The sequence below is a fragment of the Protomyctophum bolini genome, assembly GCF_963924005.1.
Source record: "Protomyctophum bolini genome assembly, chromosome: 14".
In the NCBI taxonomy this organism is placed as follows: Eukaryota; Metazoa; Chordata; class Actinopteri; order Myctophiformes; family Myctophidae; genus Protomyctophum; species Protomyctophum bolini.
In genome coordinates, this window is record NC_137875.1 from 25,552,188 (window position 1) to 25,568,762 (window position 16,575).

Here is a 16,575-nt window from a genome sequence, read left to right on the forward strand (position 1 = left end):
TTGAAGCTAATGAAATGAGCGATACCATACGGATGAATGAACGCGCAGAGCGCGACATTTAATGTGGATTGGAATGAATTGATGTCGCTATTAAGCAAGCTTTGTGCAACGCTAAGTTTGGATCTGGAAAATAAGCGCTGCTGTTGTATTTTAAATACGGACGTCATGTCACGTTTTACTGATGTCTGTAAATGAAGCGGATGAATTACTCCAGTATGAAAGAGGCCTGTCCGTGTGTTTGCTAATACAAAAACAGCTTAATTGATATAAGCATCAAAGCAATATTTTAAGTACTTTTTATTAGCAAGTGCATTCCATAGCGCTGGACCACACATGGACCTGCGACGGGAACAGTTCCTATGTAGTAAAAGATTATATGAAAGAAATAAAATATTTAACTGGTTTATATTTTAGTTATAGATGGCAAGTATAATGTTAAAGGGACACTTCACCCTTTTTGCAAAAAGATATATGTTAATGACGTTTAGAAGCTTTAGATCACTTTCCTGGGGGTATTTATGTGTGTAATATGTGGTTTTAGATATTTTAGATTGTAGCAGTGAGCCTGTTGTCTCTGATGTCATGGACACTGGTCTCACTACCTTCCTGGACTACAATTCCCATAATTCTTTGGTGCACTGCTCCTCCTTGTGGATAGGGGGAGAGCTGTCTTACTGAGACAACATGTAGTCCAGGAAGGAAGTGAGCCCAGTGTCCATGACATCAAAGACAACAGGCTCACTGCTACAATCTAAAATATCTAAAACCACATATTACACACATAAAGACCCCCATGAAAGTGTTCTAAAGCTTCTAAACGTCATTAACATATATTTTTTTGCAAAAAGGGTGAAGTGTCCCTTTAAGGAATATTTGTCTTATTAGCCAGAGATCCTTTTAAAATGTTTCTATTACTGTGAGTGATATGGTCAGCTTCTGATGTCTTTCTTTCTTTCTAGATGTAGATGGAGATGACCGTAGATGCTGCTGGAACACTGAACCTGGTCTCCTGTGTGAACCATCCCATCATGGCTGCTATGTCCATGTGGACATTATGAGTGTTTGTATAGAGAGAAGCATGGCTGAAGAGCTTTGCATATCAGTCGTTTCTTGCTGCTGCCAAAGTCAAATTGTGATATCTGTAGTGTTTAGTTCATGGCCGCTTATGAGATGTAGATATAAGTACACCTGACTGGTGGAAATAGCCTTGTGATACATACTGGGTGTGCTCTTTGGTTGTTAACAAAAGTAAACAAAATGCCACAAACTCACTAAAAGCTGGACAAAATCACACAAATCAAGGGATGTCCGACAGTCCGTGTTGGATATTGTCCAACTCCTAATTGCCGATATCAACAGATACATATATATATATATATATATATATATATATATATATTATATGCAGGCTTTTTCCAGTGGTGGAAACATAACTCAAACTTTTTACTTAAAAAAAGTAGGCAATACTGCAATATAGAAATACTCCGTTACAATTCAACATGTACTCGAGTAAATGTACAAAGGTTTTGGTAGAAAATGTACTTAAAATACCAAAAGTAATTATTAATAATTACTCATTATGCAAAATGTCTCATCTAATCTCAAGATTTAAAATGTATAAAAATCATTTGAAAATGGCAGATCTACAAGCTCTCATGTGTCTTATTGTATTGTGAGCTTGTAGATGTTTTTAATGTAAAATAATAAATAAAGTAAAATTAAGTTATTAATTTTTAATGCCTTTATCGGCCGATAATATCGGACATCCCTAACAAAAACATATATCAAACGTGTCAATACATTTCAAAGAATGCCACAAGTGGCACTAAAACTTCACCAATAAATAAAGAAACATCCACATGTTCCATAAATTAAATGCCACAAAGGTTTGCCGAAAAAATGAAGAAATTACAAAAAAGTTTCTTAAACATCTTCTGCCGTATGTCCATAGAACTTCAGCTCTGTTGCAGCAAGCCAGTACAATGTGTCATTGTCTAGGTCACCTAAGCCACGATCACCATTCGGTGGCCGGTATTTGGGGCAAATGGTCATTACGTGTTCCACAGTCTGTAGTGGATCCTCGCATTCACAGTGGGCACTGTCCGAGATGTCCCACTTCTGCTTTGAGGGTTGTCCACTCCTTGCAGTGGAGGTGCTGGCAAAGAACATATTTGGGGTCCTCAATGTATTCCACTGGTCCCTCTGTCTTGCCTTCACCCAGGATGCCTTGGAGGTGTCAGCTGGTGTTGTGTGGAGCAGTTCCTGGGCCTGTGTGGCAAAGGGGCACAGTGACTTGAGGCACGTGTGCTGTGGCAAAGGTCGCCGTGACTTGGTGTGTGTTGTGGCAAACGGCACCGTGACTTGAGGCATGTGTGCTGTGGTGTCTCTGACGACCTTGTGGAGGAGATGGCTGGGATTCACTCAGCTGTGCCTTCTCAGTGAGGGCCAGCGTGGCTGCTTCTCGTCTGACCTCTGTTGGAGTGATTCCAGCGAGAACAGGCAGGCAGTTTGTTTGGGGTGGCCCATCCGGTGTTGAGGGCAGCATCCAGCTTCTTGACATGAGAGCTACGGCTCCAGACTGGGACACAGTAATCGGGTCGTCTGCATAGCCATACTTCACTGATGTTGTTGCAGGGAGGTCGTGGATGTAGCTGTTAGTGTTGAACAGCAGTTACTAGTTTATTTTCAAATAAATTTGTTTTTACTGTTTTGTGAAGCAACTTTGGGTACCTTGAAAAGTGCTATATAAATTGTATGTATTATAAAAAAACAGACAGACCCAGCAATTGTCGCCACACAGACATCACAAATTCCTATTGGCAGCAGCAACGATGTGCAAAGCCATTCATAGACTATAACCACCATGTATTCATTCCAGATGCTGCGAGGCTCAACCGGAGCCCCTACAGGTGGACATCTGCAGTTCTCGCTGTCCATGGATGAATCTGCATGGGGGGGCTCTGAAGGCGGCTCAAAGTAAGAAACCACTTAGACTTTTCCATTACTGCGAGTGGTATGGTCGGCTTCTGTTTTAAATGTTCTCTATACATTTTGTGTATGATGTGAAAGGACACAATGTACGTATATCTGGCTCTTGGTCACTTAAATTAATCTTTCGTTCTTTCTTTCTTAGGGTGGATGGGTCGTGGTAGACGTCGTGGAAGGACAGATCCGTTCCAAAGCTTCCCTCCTGGAGGACTTCTGATGAGCTGTGAGTAGGAATATTTCTTGTTGGGATGGATATCTGTTGTACTGTTATGGTACGAAGTATAGCATGGCAGTATGATTCCTCCTAGTGGCACTATTTACTACAGTCATCCAAATGTTTTAAATATTTTATGATAAATCTAAATGACTCTGCACAATAGTTTGAGAGTCAATATCTCATCTGCTTTTAGAAGCACTTGAATAAAAAATGACAAAAGATGTTGAGGACTGTACATGTGTTGATGCCTCCTAGTGGCACTGTGGTTGAATGTCTGTCAGCCTTCCAAGCTAATCAAAGTCTTAAAACCCCAGCATCCCTATTCTGGGGGGAGCGTTCAGCAAAAAATAGCAGATCTACAAGCTCACACCGCGTTGCAACGTGTTGTGAGCTTGTAGAGCTAATGCTTTCTTCTTTCTCTCTCAGGATGGAAATGGCAGACGCAGCTGAAGCCTCTAGAGATCTGCAGGTCTGTCCATGGATGGATGGGAGGACGGAGATCTGGGTAGACGCTGGAGGACTTCGGACCTGGGCCTGGATGGATGGGAGGACAGAGGACGGAGATCTGGGTAGACGCTGGAGGACTTCCGACCTGGGCCTGGATGGATGGGAGGACAGAGGACGGAGATCTGTGTAGACGCTGGAGGACTTCGGACCTGGGCCTGGATGGATGGGAGGACAGAGGACGGAGATCTGGGTAGACGCTGGAGGACTTCGGAGAGGAACTCAACATATACGAACCGCTTCGGTGAGGAACTCGACAGTACGAACCGCTTTAGGGTTGGGGCTTTTTTATAGGCTTTATAGTAAAAAGCCAATAATCGTCCGTTGCCGATAATCGGTCAATCCCTATTCTTAAACGTTACTGTAAGTGCATGTGTATGTTGTGACAGGACACACACCCACACACACAGCAAAGCTAATTTGGGGTGCGTGTGTGTCTGTCTGTCTGTCTTTCGTTCTTTGTTAGAATGGAGATCTCAGCCGATGCCCGAGATCCGAAGCTTTCCTGTTTCCGCTGAGGACTTCTGGGAGGCTCGGATGGAGCTGGAAGGTTCGGTAGACATCACTGGAACCCGTTTAGGCCTGTCGGAATTTGAGGTTTTATAATGGCCGATTTAATTGTTTCTCAAATAAATTACTAGTAACAATTTAATTGCGTCATAACATAACATTCTAAATAAAACTTTGGCTTTTGTAGGCTTTGTAAACAAAAAGCTGCACATGGCATAATTCAACAACTTTATACACTAAAAGAGAAGAAAATTACAAAGTGACACGTTTAGAGCTTGTAGATCGGTTGCTTCCATTATTTCTTTAAAATGTTTGACAATATATGAACATTTTCAACATGGAGACGATTATGACTAATCTCTAAAAAAGTATCTCAAATACTTGGCAATTAGGTAATTGTGACAGGCCTAAATCCTTCTAGTTGTGTTTTTTTATATCATGTTCTGTAATCAGTTAGGCTTGACTATAGACTTTTTTTAGGAACAAGATCATCATGCCGGTGAAGAGCACGTTTCTAGCCGATGGAGCAACTATTTCTGATCACCTTTGGAGTTACATCACAGCAAGGTAACTATACAACACACGCACACACTATGATCATGACATGACATCAGCTTGTGACTGCAACTTGTTCCTGTTCGCAGATGACTCTGCACTGCTAGTCTCGGACAGGAACAAACTGCAGGTTGAAAAGGCCCTCAGCTCTGAACTTGGTAGAATCTGCACCTGGCTCGCTGATAACAAACTATCTTTACACCTGGGAAAAACTGAATCCATTCTCTTTGGATCTAATGGTAATCTCAGCAAGGCAAATGGCTTCTTGGTTAGAGTTGGTGACAATGTTATCACACGTAAAGATGAAATTACCTACCTAGGTTCCATCCTGGAGGCTAATCTTTCCGGTGATAAAATGGCCACCAACGTAATCAAAAAAGTCAACCAAAGAACAAGATTCCTTTACAGGATCTCCTCACTGGTCAACAAAAACACCTTGAAGACCTTAACAGGAGCCCTCGTACAAGGTTTCTTTGACTATGCATGCACCTCCTGGTACCACAGCACCTCAAAGGCCCTTAAAACTAGGCTCCAGACCTCCCAAAACAAACTGGTCAGGCTCCTACTTGGCCTCACCCCCCGAACCTACCTCACTCCTGCCCACTTTGACAGGCTGGAATGGCTTAGGGTCGACGACAGAGTACAGCATCTTGCAATGGGTCTGGTCCACAAGATTCGATACACCACCAAGATACCCATGTACCTGTCTAGATACTTCCTTTATGTTAACGAAGTCCACACCCACAACACCAGAGGGAGTGCAACGAACCATGTACAACCCAGATTCGGCACAAACAAGGGACTAAATTATTTTCACTCCTATGCCACCAAAATGTGGAACGCCCTACCAACAGTCATTAAGACATGTGACTCCCTTTTTCCCCTCACTGTATATGTTTATTTTCCCTTTTTACCTCCTTTATGATGAATTCCTGTTCTGTTCTTTGACTATATAGAAGTGTCTTATTTGTACGTCTCTAAATGTTTTGAAGAATTGAACATGGTGGACCCTCTTGTAAACGAGTGTAATGCTTAATTGGGTCGTCCACTTGCAGTTAACAGTCTTTGTATTGAGTTTGTGCTTGACATGTACTGTAATTCTGCAAACTGTTAATAAATATTTCAATCAATATTGTTTTATGAACAAAGTAGTAATGAGCATTTCTTTCTTTTCTTTAGGACGTTGCTGGTCTCCTGTGTGGCTCCATCTGGAGGTCACCAGGGTTCTGAGTCACTCAGATCCTGACTGGTAGTGGTGATATGTAGATGTGATCAATCAGGGCTCTTTGAAAATAATAAACAATAAAATAATAAACCAATATAAATAACTAGATCATAATGTAAATAAATGGATAAAACGAACGATAAAAAAATAGATTATAGTAAATTAAAATGGTAAAATAAATGTAAATTAAAATGGTAAATAAAATTAGTAATACATAAAATAAAATTAGTAATAGCATAGTAATGGATAAAATAAATATAATTAGTAATATAGACAATAATACATAAAATAAATTAAATTATCAATATAGTAATGCATAAAATTAGTAATAACAGTAATACATAAAATAAATAAATGCATAAAATTAGTAATAACAGTAATACATAAAACAAATACAATTTGTAATGCATGAAGTAAAATTAGTAATACATCAAATAAATACAATTAGTAATATAGTTATACATAAAATTAGTAATAACATAGTAATATATAAAATACAATTAATACATAAAATAAATTCAATTACTTTGTGTTATAGAATGACTTAAAAAAACAAACAAAAATATCAATCACATCTACATATCACAACCAGGCTATATTGCCAGCAGGCAGGTGGACTGTAGACTCACTACAGCTGTCACAATGTGATATACTTTGTTTTGACCCAACTGGCCTCCAAGGAGAGGCGAGCATGGAGCCGGACATCTGATGATACACGAGAGAAGACGCCATAGTCAAAAAAAATTGTAATGTTTTATGTTGATTGTAATTTATGCATGATGCCATATATCTGTAAATATTCATTATTTTCTTGTTAATAAATTATTGCATTTATACCCGGGTGTCCGTTATGTGTCCATTACCCTTAGATCGCGCCGCTGTGGATTTATTTATTTCCCAAATGGTCTAAAAATGAGTTATTTAGCACTTTTACCAATGAATTGGCCTATACACAGACAACGACTGATTAGCCTATTTTGGACGATATGTGTCTTTTCTCTCGAGTCAGTGTGTAGTCTCACTATAGTCTGTGTAGATTACCCGGCGGTGTTGCTGCCCCTCCCGGGAGTCGCGGCTCATGGCTCTTCACAGACGGCACAGAGACAGCAGTCACTCCGCTGAACGTGTCAGTGTTGCTGCAGTGGTGTGAACCGTGCGGGCACTGGTGGTGGTGCTGAGTTCTGACAGCCGAGTCACAGCTTCTTCTTCTGAATTACTTTATCTTTGCCTTGGAAAATACATTTTGCGTTTTGCTGTCTCCCAAAACAAACCAGCGCGCGCTACTGTTTGCTACAAAGCGACTGGAAGCGGACGAGCTTTACAGACCAATAGTAGCCAATCATATGCTGATTAGGCCAGTTGCTGTATAGCCTACCTACCCGATCACCAGGGACCAACAACACACACACACACACACACACACACACACAATAGCCTTCTATATAATGCTGCGCACATATATTATATATATTAAAAAAAAATACCCAGCATAATTTTTGGGAAGGCTAAGCCTTCCCTAGCCTTATACACACCCGCCGCCTATGGGCACTGTACTGTAGGCATATAATACCTGGCTAGGTGAAAACAAAAGAAACCTGATTAGCATTTGAGTACTTTTAACACCTCTGAACAGCCGGCGGAGAGGTTCACATTTTCGGAATTTTGCGACAGAGTCACAGAGGGTCAATAATTCCCAGAAAATCTGTAATGTTAATATAAAATGTCCACGAAAATCTTCATGGGGGCTAAAAGGGGCTATTTAATTCTTCATGGGGGCTACAGCCCCATAGCCCCCACAGACTCGACGTCGTTGTATGCACCCACTGTCCACTGAAATTTCCCTTCCCAAGTGGTCATGTTGTCATGCACGTAGTCACATACCTTTACGGGTACGGGGGTTCATTAGCAAACTACCAACCGAAAAAACAAAACTCGTTTTTTTTCCACGCTGGGGGGGGGGGGGGGGGGGGGGGGCGTGGCTGCGTGGCTGCGTGGCTGAACCCACTGCCGTTATAGGAACCTTCCGCCTCACTCACACACACACACACACACACACACACACTTACTTCCTTCCCTGGCCCAACATACAGTACCTGCTCTAATAGTATATGCATACTTTCTGTAATGTACAGAAGAGGAGAGAGGAGAGGTTATCCCTTAGGTGGCACACACACACGCACACGCGCGCACCCCCACATGCACGCACGCACACACACACACACACACACACACACACACACACACAAATTACATTTCCCATAAACCATTAAGGAGCTCCGTTCCTCCAAGTGCACCATTTAAAAGGAGAGCAAAGTGACTGAGTGTTTGGAAAATCACACTCATCTCCAGACTCATACAAAGGACTTACATTTACCTCTCCAGAGGCGAAACTCAAAATGATGACAGCTACATATATAAATATATCCTCCAAGGTAAAGTGCCTTAAGTGTATGATAAATAAGGTCCAGGACTTCTTGAAGCAGTCCTCTCCAAGGACATTTGTAGATATGAAATGCTGAAATAGTAGGGCACTGATGTTACACTGAACTGAGTGATTTGGGTGATGTGGACATATTATGATAGTCATAAGGAGGTGGTTGTATCTATCTGTCTGTCTGTCTGTCTGTCTGTCTGTCGATTCTCATCCCCAAGCATTTTAATTTCAAGCACAACCAGATTTAGAATTGTATTATTCTACGCACCCTCATTATGATTTGTATATCTCAATCTAATTCTGAAAGGGAGCACGGTGGCACAGTCGTTATCGCTGTCGCCTCACATGCAGCTAGAAGGTCCCAGGTCTGATTCCTGCCAGGGACGCTGTGGGCGTGTTCTCTCCGCCTTTTCTCCTTTTCTGTGTGGAGTTAGCATGTTCTCCCCGTGTTCTTGAGGTACCCTCACAAAAAAATGCAGTAATCCTGGTCTCGATACTGCCATGCACCCCCTTGGTCAGTGGTCACCAGTAAGGGCGAGGTCACGCTGAAACTGCAGGTCTGGGATTGCCCATATCTGGACCTTTTTTTCCCCGTTTTCGGGCCGGGTATGGCGAAAAATGTGTGCTAATTAGTAAAGCCATGGGCGGGGCTTTGGGCCAGCCCAGTTAGGGCCCAGGTAGGGTTGGCCTTCATTTTCGGGCCTGTTGAGAACTAGTTTTCGCCGGCTACCGGGTGCGGCTGCGCTAATATCTTTGGGGCGGGCCCATCTAGAGTTTGAATGGACAGGTATCAGTCAAAATGGAGACATCGAAGAGGAAGGACGGGTGGGGAGGGATCAACATTATGAATGTGAGAACAGGTTGCTCCATATATGGAGATCTCAGGGTTTGATGTTTGAGGTCAGATGTATTGTCATGATCTCCATATATGGAGACGGCCATATACAGCTCCATCTAATATATAATGCGCCACGTCTCTGTGTATGTGTGTGCATGCGTACGTGTATGTACGGTTGTAATGCACGTAACTCGAGAACCGTTTGACCCACCGACTTCACATTCGACACACGCGTTCCACACCCCCACAGGGAATGCAGTGCCAGGTATCGAGTCGGTCGGACCCACGGTTCTCCAGAACCACCAGTGTGTGTATATGTACACCGTAGTTCCGCCGTAGTCTGAAAACCCACCTTTTCAGACTGAATCATGGCCCATAGCACTTACCCTACCCCTATAGATAGCACTTTTTTAGACTATAGCATTTGATACAGACTTATAGCATGCCATGTAGATAACACTATAATTGCATTTTATGTAGTCATAGCACTTCATATGTATAGCATAGTATAGTATGTATAGTTTATAGCTTCATTATATAGATATTCTACTGTTATATTCTTAGCTTACGCATGTTTCATGATAAATGCATGCTTTTTATATATGTGATGTATTCCCATGCTTTTTTGTTCTTGCTTAAAGTCGCTCTGGATTAAGAGCAAATTGAATTGAACCACCACAAAAGGCTCTGGTCAGGCTCTGCCAGTGGGCCTAATGAGGCCAACTCCTTTCACCTGTGAAATGTCCAGCTTCTGCCTCAGCCAATTGAGGCTCAAGTACACTTTTCAGGTTGCAGTCTTCACACACAGGCACATACACAGATCCCATGTGGGACACCGGCTGACAGTTAAAACGGGTGCTATGACAACGTATATCATTATGTTCCCAAGTTGCATCGCTCCCAAGTAGGCCGGTGGCCGACTGCGATGGGCATGTACAGGTCTAGTCTCAATTAATTAGAATATTGTGTAAAAGTTTTTTCCCCTAATATAATTCAAAAAGTGAAACTTTCATATATTCTCAATTCATTGTGCATAAAGTGAAGTATTTAAAACCATTTTTTGTTTTTAATCTTGATGATTATGGCATACAACTCATGAAAATCAAAAGATCCTATCTCAACAAATTAGAATATGTTACGAGACAAAAAACATTTTTAAACGAGAAATGTCGCCATCTGAAAAGTATATTAATGTATGCAGTCAATACTTGGCCTGGGCTACTTTTGAACACATTATTTCATCAATGGGGCGTGGCATGGAGGTGATCAGCCTTTTTCACTGTTGAGGTGTTATGGAAGTCCAGGTTTGCTTTGATAACAGCCGTAAATGCATTTGTATTGTTGAGTCTCATGTCTCACACCTTCCTCTTGAGTCAAGAGGAAGGTGTGAGTCTTGACAAGAGTCTTGACAATACAACCTTGATTCTCTGTGGGGTTCAGGTCAGGCCAGTTTGCTGGTCAGTTAAGCATTGTAATACCTGCATGGTCAGTACACCAGTTACTAGTAGTTTTGGCACTGTGGGCAGGTGCCAAATGGAGCTGTAAGGGACCATGCTCAGAGTTATGGCCCTGGGTGATAAATTAAAACCTTTATAAGCCATACATACTAATAAATAATAATGTCATTAGGTGAGGAAAGGAGAGGATGCATAATTCACATTGTCCTCTAGAGGGCATCATAATATCAGGAGTGCAGGACCAAGAAACACAATAATAAACCTGCATAAATATACTAAGCTTGTAGATCTGCTATTGTCACTACTTGAAAACATTTTAAACTAAAAGCAGTATGAAACAAATTATACAAAAAGCACACACACACACACACACACACACACACACACACACACACACACACACACACACACAGAGTGTGAATTCTGGTCTCAGGACAGCTTAAATGCTATACATACAACCATGTTACATTGCTGCTCTCAGGGCAGCATTTGAATGCTGGTCTCAGGGCAGCCAAATGCTATACAAACACCAATGTTAAATTGCTGCCCTGAGGGCAGCTTTTGAATGCTGGTCTCAGGGCAGCCAAATGCTATACCCTAATGTTAAATTGCTGCCCTGAGGGCAGCATTTGAATGCTGATCTCAGGGCAACTTAAATGCTATACATACAACCATGTTACATTGCTGCTCTCAGGGCAGCTTTTAAATGCTGGTCTCAGAGCAGCCAAATGCTATACAACCATGTTACATTGCTGCTCTCAGGGCAGCATTTGAATGCTGGTCTCAGGGTAGCTCAAATGCTATACATAAACCAATGTTGAATGCTGGTCTCAGGGCAGCTATACATACCCTAATGTTAAATTGCTGCCCTGAGGGCAGCTTTTGAATGCTAGTCTCAGATAGCTACAGTAGCTAACATTAGTTAAATGAAGCAACACTCTCAACACATTTCCCCCACCCATAAACAACTGCACTGGATTGTTAAGTTCTGCATCTATTACAAACTCCTCCTTCTCACCTACGCCCTGCTGGAACGCCTCCTCCATAAACCAACGCTGTCACGGAAACAGACTCGGACCTCCTCTCTGTCCGCTGTCCCCAAAACAAACAACCCAACCTTAGGGGACAGAGCCTTCAGTATGGCACAACTCTCTCCCAATGGAGATTTGCAGTGGAGACACTGGACTCTTTTAAGGCTGCCTTAAAAGGAGAACATTTTGTTTGTTGTTTTGTTTAGTTGTTTGTTTGTTGGTTGTTTTTGAAGACATCATGCACAAAATAGGGACATGGTTAACATGAGGTCCAATAATTTTGTTGAAAAAAAAACAGAGATAACTTTGTCAGTTGGCTGTGACAGACGTGGAATGCAGGTAGCATTCTTGTATTGGCTTATCCGAGTCCAATTAGTATTTGAATGAAGCCAGGTTACCTCTCTTATGCTCACTTACAGTAAGCGCCATTGGATTTGACAAAGCAACAATGGGGATGAGGATGTGTTGGAATATTCTTGGTCCATGAAGGGCGTGATTTAAAGTTTAAGTCATAGTGCCCTGTATACCAGCAGCAGTGCATTATGGTCCATTACAGCAGCTGGTGATAAAGAGCTGTGGGCTGAGGTGACTGTTTTAACAGGCCCCTGCCGCCATCTGCACGTCAACGTTTAATGACAGCCACACACAGCGCCACAGCCATACTTCTTTGCATTAGTCTTTACACACACACACACACACACACACACACACACACACACACTCACACATTTAATGACAGCAACACGCTCAAGCATGATGACAGCCCTTCTTTGTTATTAAGGCAACACTGAATGGACACACACACAGACACACGCACGTACACACACACACACACACACACACACACACACACACACACACACACACACACACACACACACACACACACACACACACACACACACACCATCCAAACATCCAGTGAAGCATCCATGATGCTTGCGGTAATGATCCCTCAGGGCTTCAAACAACTGACAGAGGATAAAAGAGGAATGTTATTCCTCCTCTCCTCCTCTCCCGTCTCCCCCTCCGCCTCGCTTCTCCTCTGCTCTCCTCTTCACTTCCCTCCTCTCTTCTCCTCCTCTCCCGTCTCCCCCACCGCCTCGCTTCTCCTCTGCTCTCCTCTTCACTTCCCTCCTCTCTTCTCCTCCCCTTCCCCCTCTCCTTCACGCTCTTCTCATCTCTTACCCTCTCCTCCTTTCTGCCACACTCCTCTCTTCTCCTCGTCCCTGTCTTCATCAGAACATCTGGAGGTGTCGTTTGAATGCCCTGTCACTTCAGGACTACGCACGCACGCACGCACGCACGCACGCACGCACGCACGCACACACACACACACACACACACACACACACACACACACACACACACACACACACACACACACACACACACACACACACAGAAATCACCTCAGTCATCATTAATGCAGTGTTGCTTTTACCTGAAGTCTACGTCAAAACGTCAGGATGAAAATAGCAGAGGTGGTGGGGGAGATTTTCATAAACGAGAAAAAAATATATCCATGGAATAGCCCAAACAGGAAAAAAAAACATTTCACACAAAACTGCCCGATAAATACAGTGTATGCACAAATATTTTGAGAGTTGTATTGTTAGAGGGGTTATGAGAGCCTCCGTCTCTCGAGGTGTTGATCCCGTGGTTGGACTTAGCTGACGCGCTGATGTTAGACTTGTACTGTTCGCTCCAATGATAAACACAGGCAGCTCTTCGTGCTTTTAGATATTTATTGCTTGCTTCACCTGTTCACCATATTCAGTACAGCATCTGCGATTTCATAAAACAACCCATAATTAGAGACAGAAAAATAAACATTTCAGACAAAACAAACATTTCGCTCCAGTGTTTGAATAACACAGTGACGTACCTGCGGTCAAAAACCATTGCCCTTCCGGGTCAATCCTCCCTACCGGTTCCAGAGAACCAGACGCTTATAAAGCCAACAGCGCCACCCCATGGTCACAAATTCACTTGATAATTGTACTCATTTGGCCCTTACACACCGGCCCCTAATTGTTATGGTGGGCATAACAATTCAAAACAAACAAAAACAAAACAAGGGCCAAAGCATGTCATAGAATCGAATGCATTGTTTCATGAACCAAGCGCCACTTTGTCACTGGCTTGTATATGGTGATGCCTTTATTTTCAATGGACACACCAGACCAGACCAGTTTGTCTGGAAAGACCTCCAGCACCCTGCCTAGTTATCCAGCGTCCAAGTATGGCCTCCTCAATGCTGCTTGTGCGTCTTTGACTTTCAGCACGTTTTCGAATCTCCTAGCCATTAGAGTCTCCTGAGACTTCCAAAGTTTTGAGCAAACCGTCCTCTGGCTTCCAAGGAAATGTAGGACCTTCAAGGCACCTGCTGCAATTCAGAGCCCAACTCCTCCAACCACCCTTTCCACTGTGGCGGGATGTCCTGTGGCAAGTTGTCATCCGACCCACATCCTCCTCTAAAGTGTTCCTGCTACACATTATTCCTTATGAGCTTGTTCCTGTATGCTGTGTGTGTTCCTGTACACACCGGTCCTTACCGGCCCCTGTATGTCCACATGTTTCCTGTGAAGTCAGTTGATCATCAGATGGCTCCTTTAACAGTGCTGGAGGTGATTGTCTTTTGATGTGAAGCACAGTGGGGTGAGTTTGTCCACACACTTTGCAGGTCAAGCGTTTTCCACAAAAACGGCTTATATGCCCAACACATAGGCATGCAAAGCAAACTCCCTTTTCTCGCAGCACCTCTATTTTCTCCATGTGCGTCTTTTCCTTAAACTGTTGGCACTCTTCCAGTGAGTGGCCACGAGTAGAGCAGAGGCATACTATTTCCTTGACATTCGCATAGTTTGATGCTACTGATGTCAGCTCCTCACCTCCGTCAGGCCAATCTGTAGACGTTATTGTAGCGGCAACAATATTTCCCTTCCCTCTGTTTGATGAATAAGAAAACATGGGAGCCTTTGTGCCAACCACACCAGATATGGGATCCTGAATGTTACCAAACAGGGGGTCAGAAAGAATACTGACGCACCGCTCCATAAACGCAACAAGGTCCCAAAAGTGGGCTCTTTCATGGGTGTTCCCCATGATGTCATGAGCCACTGTCCTCCATTGCTCCCTCATCTTGAATGGCAGCTTTGCTATCATGGCTCGCATATGGACGGGCATGTCCATTTCCTGCATGTGCTGAAGCTCCTCCATAACATTACAGCAGCCACGCAGGAATAAAGAGTAGGCCTGGAGTGCATTAGCATCCTCAGATTTAATTGTTGGCCACTCCAAGGCCTTTTGCATATAGGCATTTGCTATTTTGTACTGGTTTCCAAAATGTTCAATTAGAAGAGCCTTTGCCACAGTGTAGCCATGCTCAGGAGCCATGTGTTGGCAGCTACGCACCAACTCCTGTGGTTGTCCTCTTGTGAACTGCTCCAAGTAGTATAAAGCATCTGCCTCTGTCACCTTTTCTTCCACTCCTTGCTCGAAAGCTCTAATGAATGCCCTGTATTGGAGAGGGTCACCTTGAAATGTTGGAATCTCTCTTGGTGGTAGAGATCTTGACTGTTGCTGTTGTACCAAGGCAGCGGTTATTTCGTTTTGTTTCTCCATAATGGTTAGTAGGGTTGCAGGTTGATTGGTTTGAACATGATTGATTTGATTTGCCGATTGACCTTTCACATGCTGTGGTGTTACCTTTTTGCTTAACTGTTGTTCCTTGTGGTTGTGATGAGGTATATGGTTAGCAGCAGCAGTGTTCCATTGGCCACATTCCTTTGGCCTTACGCCCGATTGTTTAATTGGTGGCATTGACAATTGTGTTGGTTTATTTGGTGGCATTGATGTTCCAGGTTGAAATTGTTTTGCTTGTGTATTCAATACATTGACCTTTTCCCTTTTCCTTATTTCTCTCTCCAAATAGGAATTCATTGCATTTGAACCATTTGAGGGTGCCTGAGAGGAACCTTTACTTCCTGAGTTCAAAACAGTCAACTTTGCATGGTTTGCAGCTAATTCTGCGTCCACAGCCAGCTGCTCTCTTTTCCTTCTCAGCTTTTGTTGATGCTCTTTTATTTGCCCCATAGTGCTCAACAACTCGTTTTCCTCCTCCTCCAAGGCATGTTGCTCCTTAAGTGCAGCCGCACGGGAAACAAGTGCAGCTCTATCAGCCTCTGCAATTAGCTTTGCAGAGGCTGTACTTGAACACGAACATCCACTTTTAGCACTCCGTTTTGATTGTCTACTGCCAATATTGGACACACTATCATTAGGACCAATACCATCATCAATCAAATGACAAACACCTTCATTTGTTGTACCATAAATTTCATTTGTACCATTTTCATCGTGCATAATATTACCATCATCATCACCATCATTGTCAACCTCATTGTTTGAAACCCACATAGCTGCTTCTGAAATGCACTCATTGTTGGATAACATTTTTGCTTTAAACCATATTTCATGCTTATCCTTTTCCTCAGGTGGCATAAACCCCAACAGATTGATATGCATGAACTTTGCCTCATTACACACTTGCATCAGTTCTGTGACAGCATTTTGTACATTTGTGACTTCGTTTTTGACCATGAAATCTTGAATAGCATCTCTTAATTTGGCTGCTATATTCAGCTTAGCCTTTCTGTCCCTTTGATATTGATCACATTTTAATGCAAGTGCTTTTGCAGTTGGTTTCACCACCCGTTTTCCAGTCTCACTTATCGTGACGTCACCACTAACGGCGGAGCGCGCAGCCGTATCCACGGCAACGCACGACGCCACCCTGCCCTTCCTCATAATA

At 43.0% G+C, this 16,575-nt stretch overlaps 1 long non-coding RNA gene across 1 annotated transcript; it reads left to right on the top strand.

The window, feature by feature from the left end:
• Positions 1-1,628: 1,628 nt before the first annotated feature.
• Positions 1,629-6,179, top strand: LOC308328750. The gene is made up of 6 exons (XR_013965332.1): positions 1,629-2,976; positions 3,134-3,211; positions 3,632-3,953; positions 4,176-4,259; positions 4,700-4,786; positions 5,954-6,179. It is a non-coding gene; the product is annotated as an uncharacterized lncRNA (long non-coding RNA).
• Positions 6,180-16,575: the final 10,396 nt, after the last annotated feature.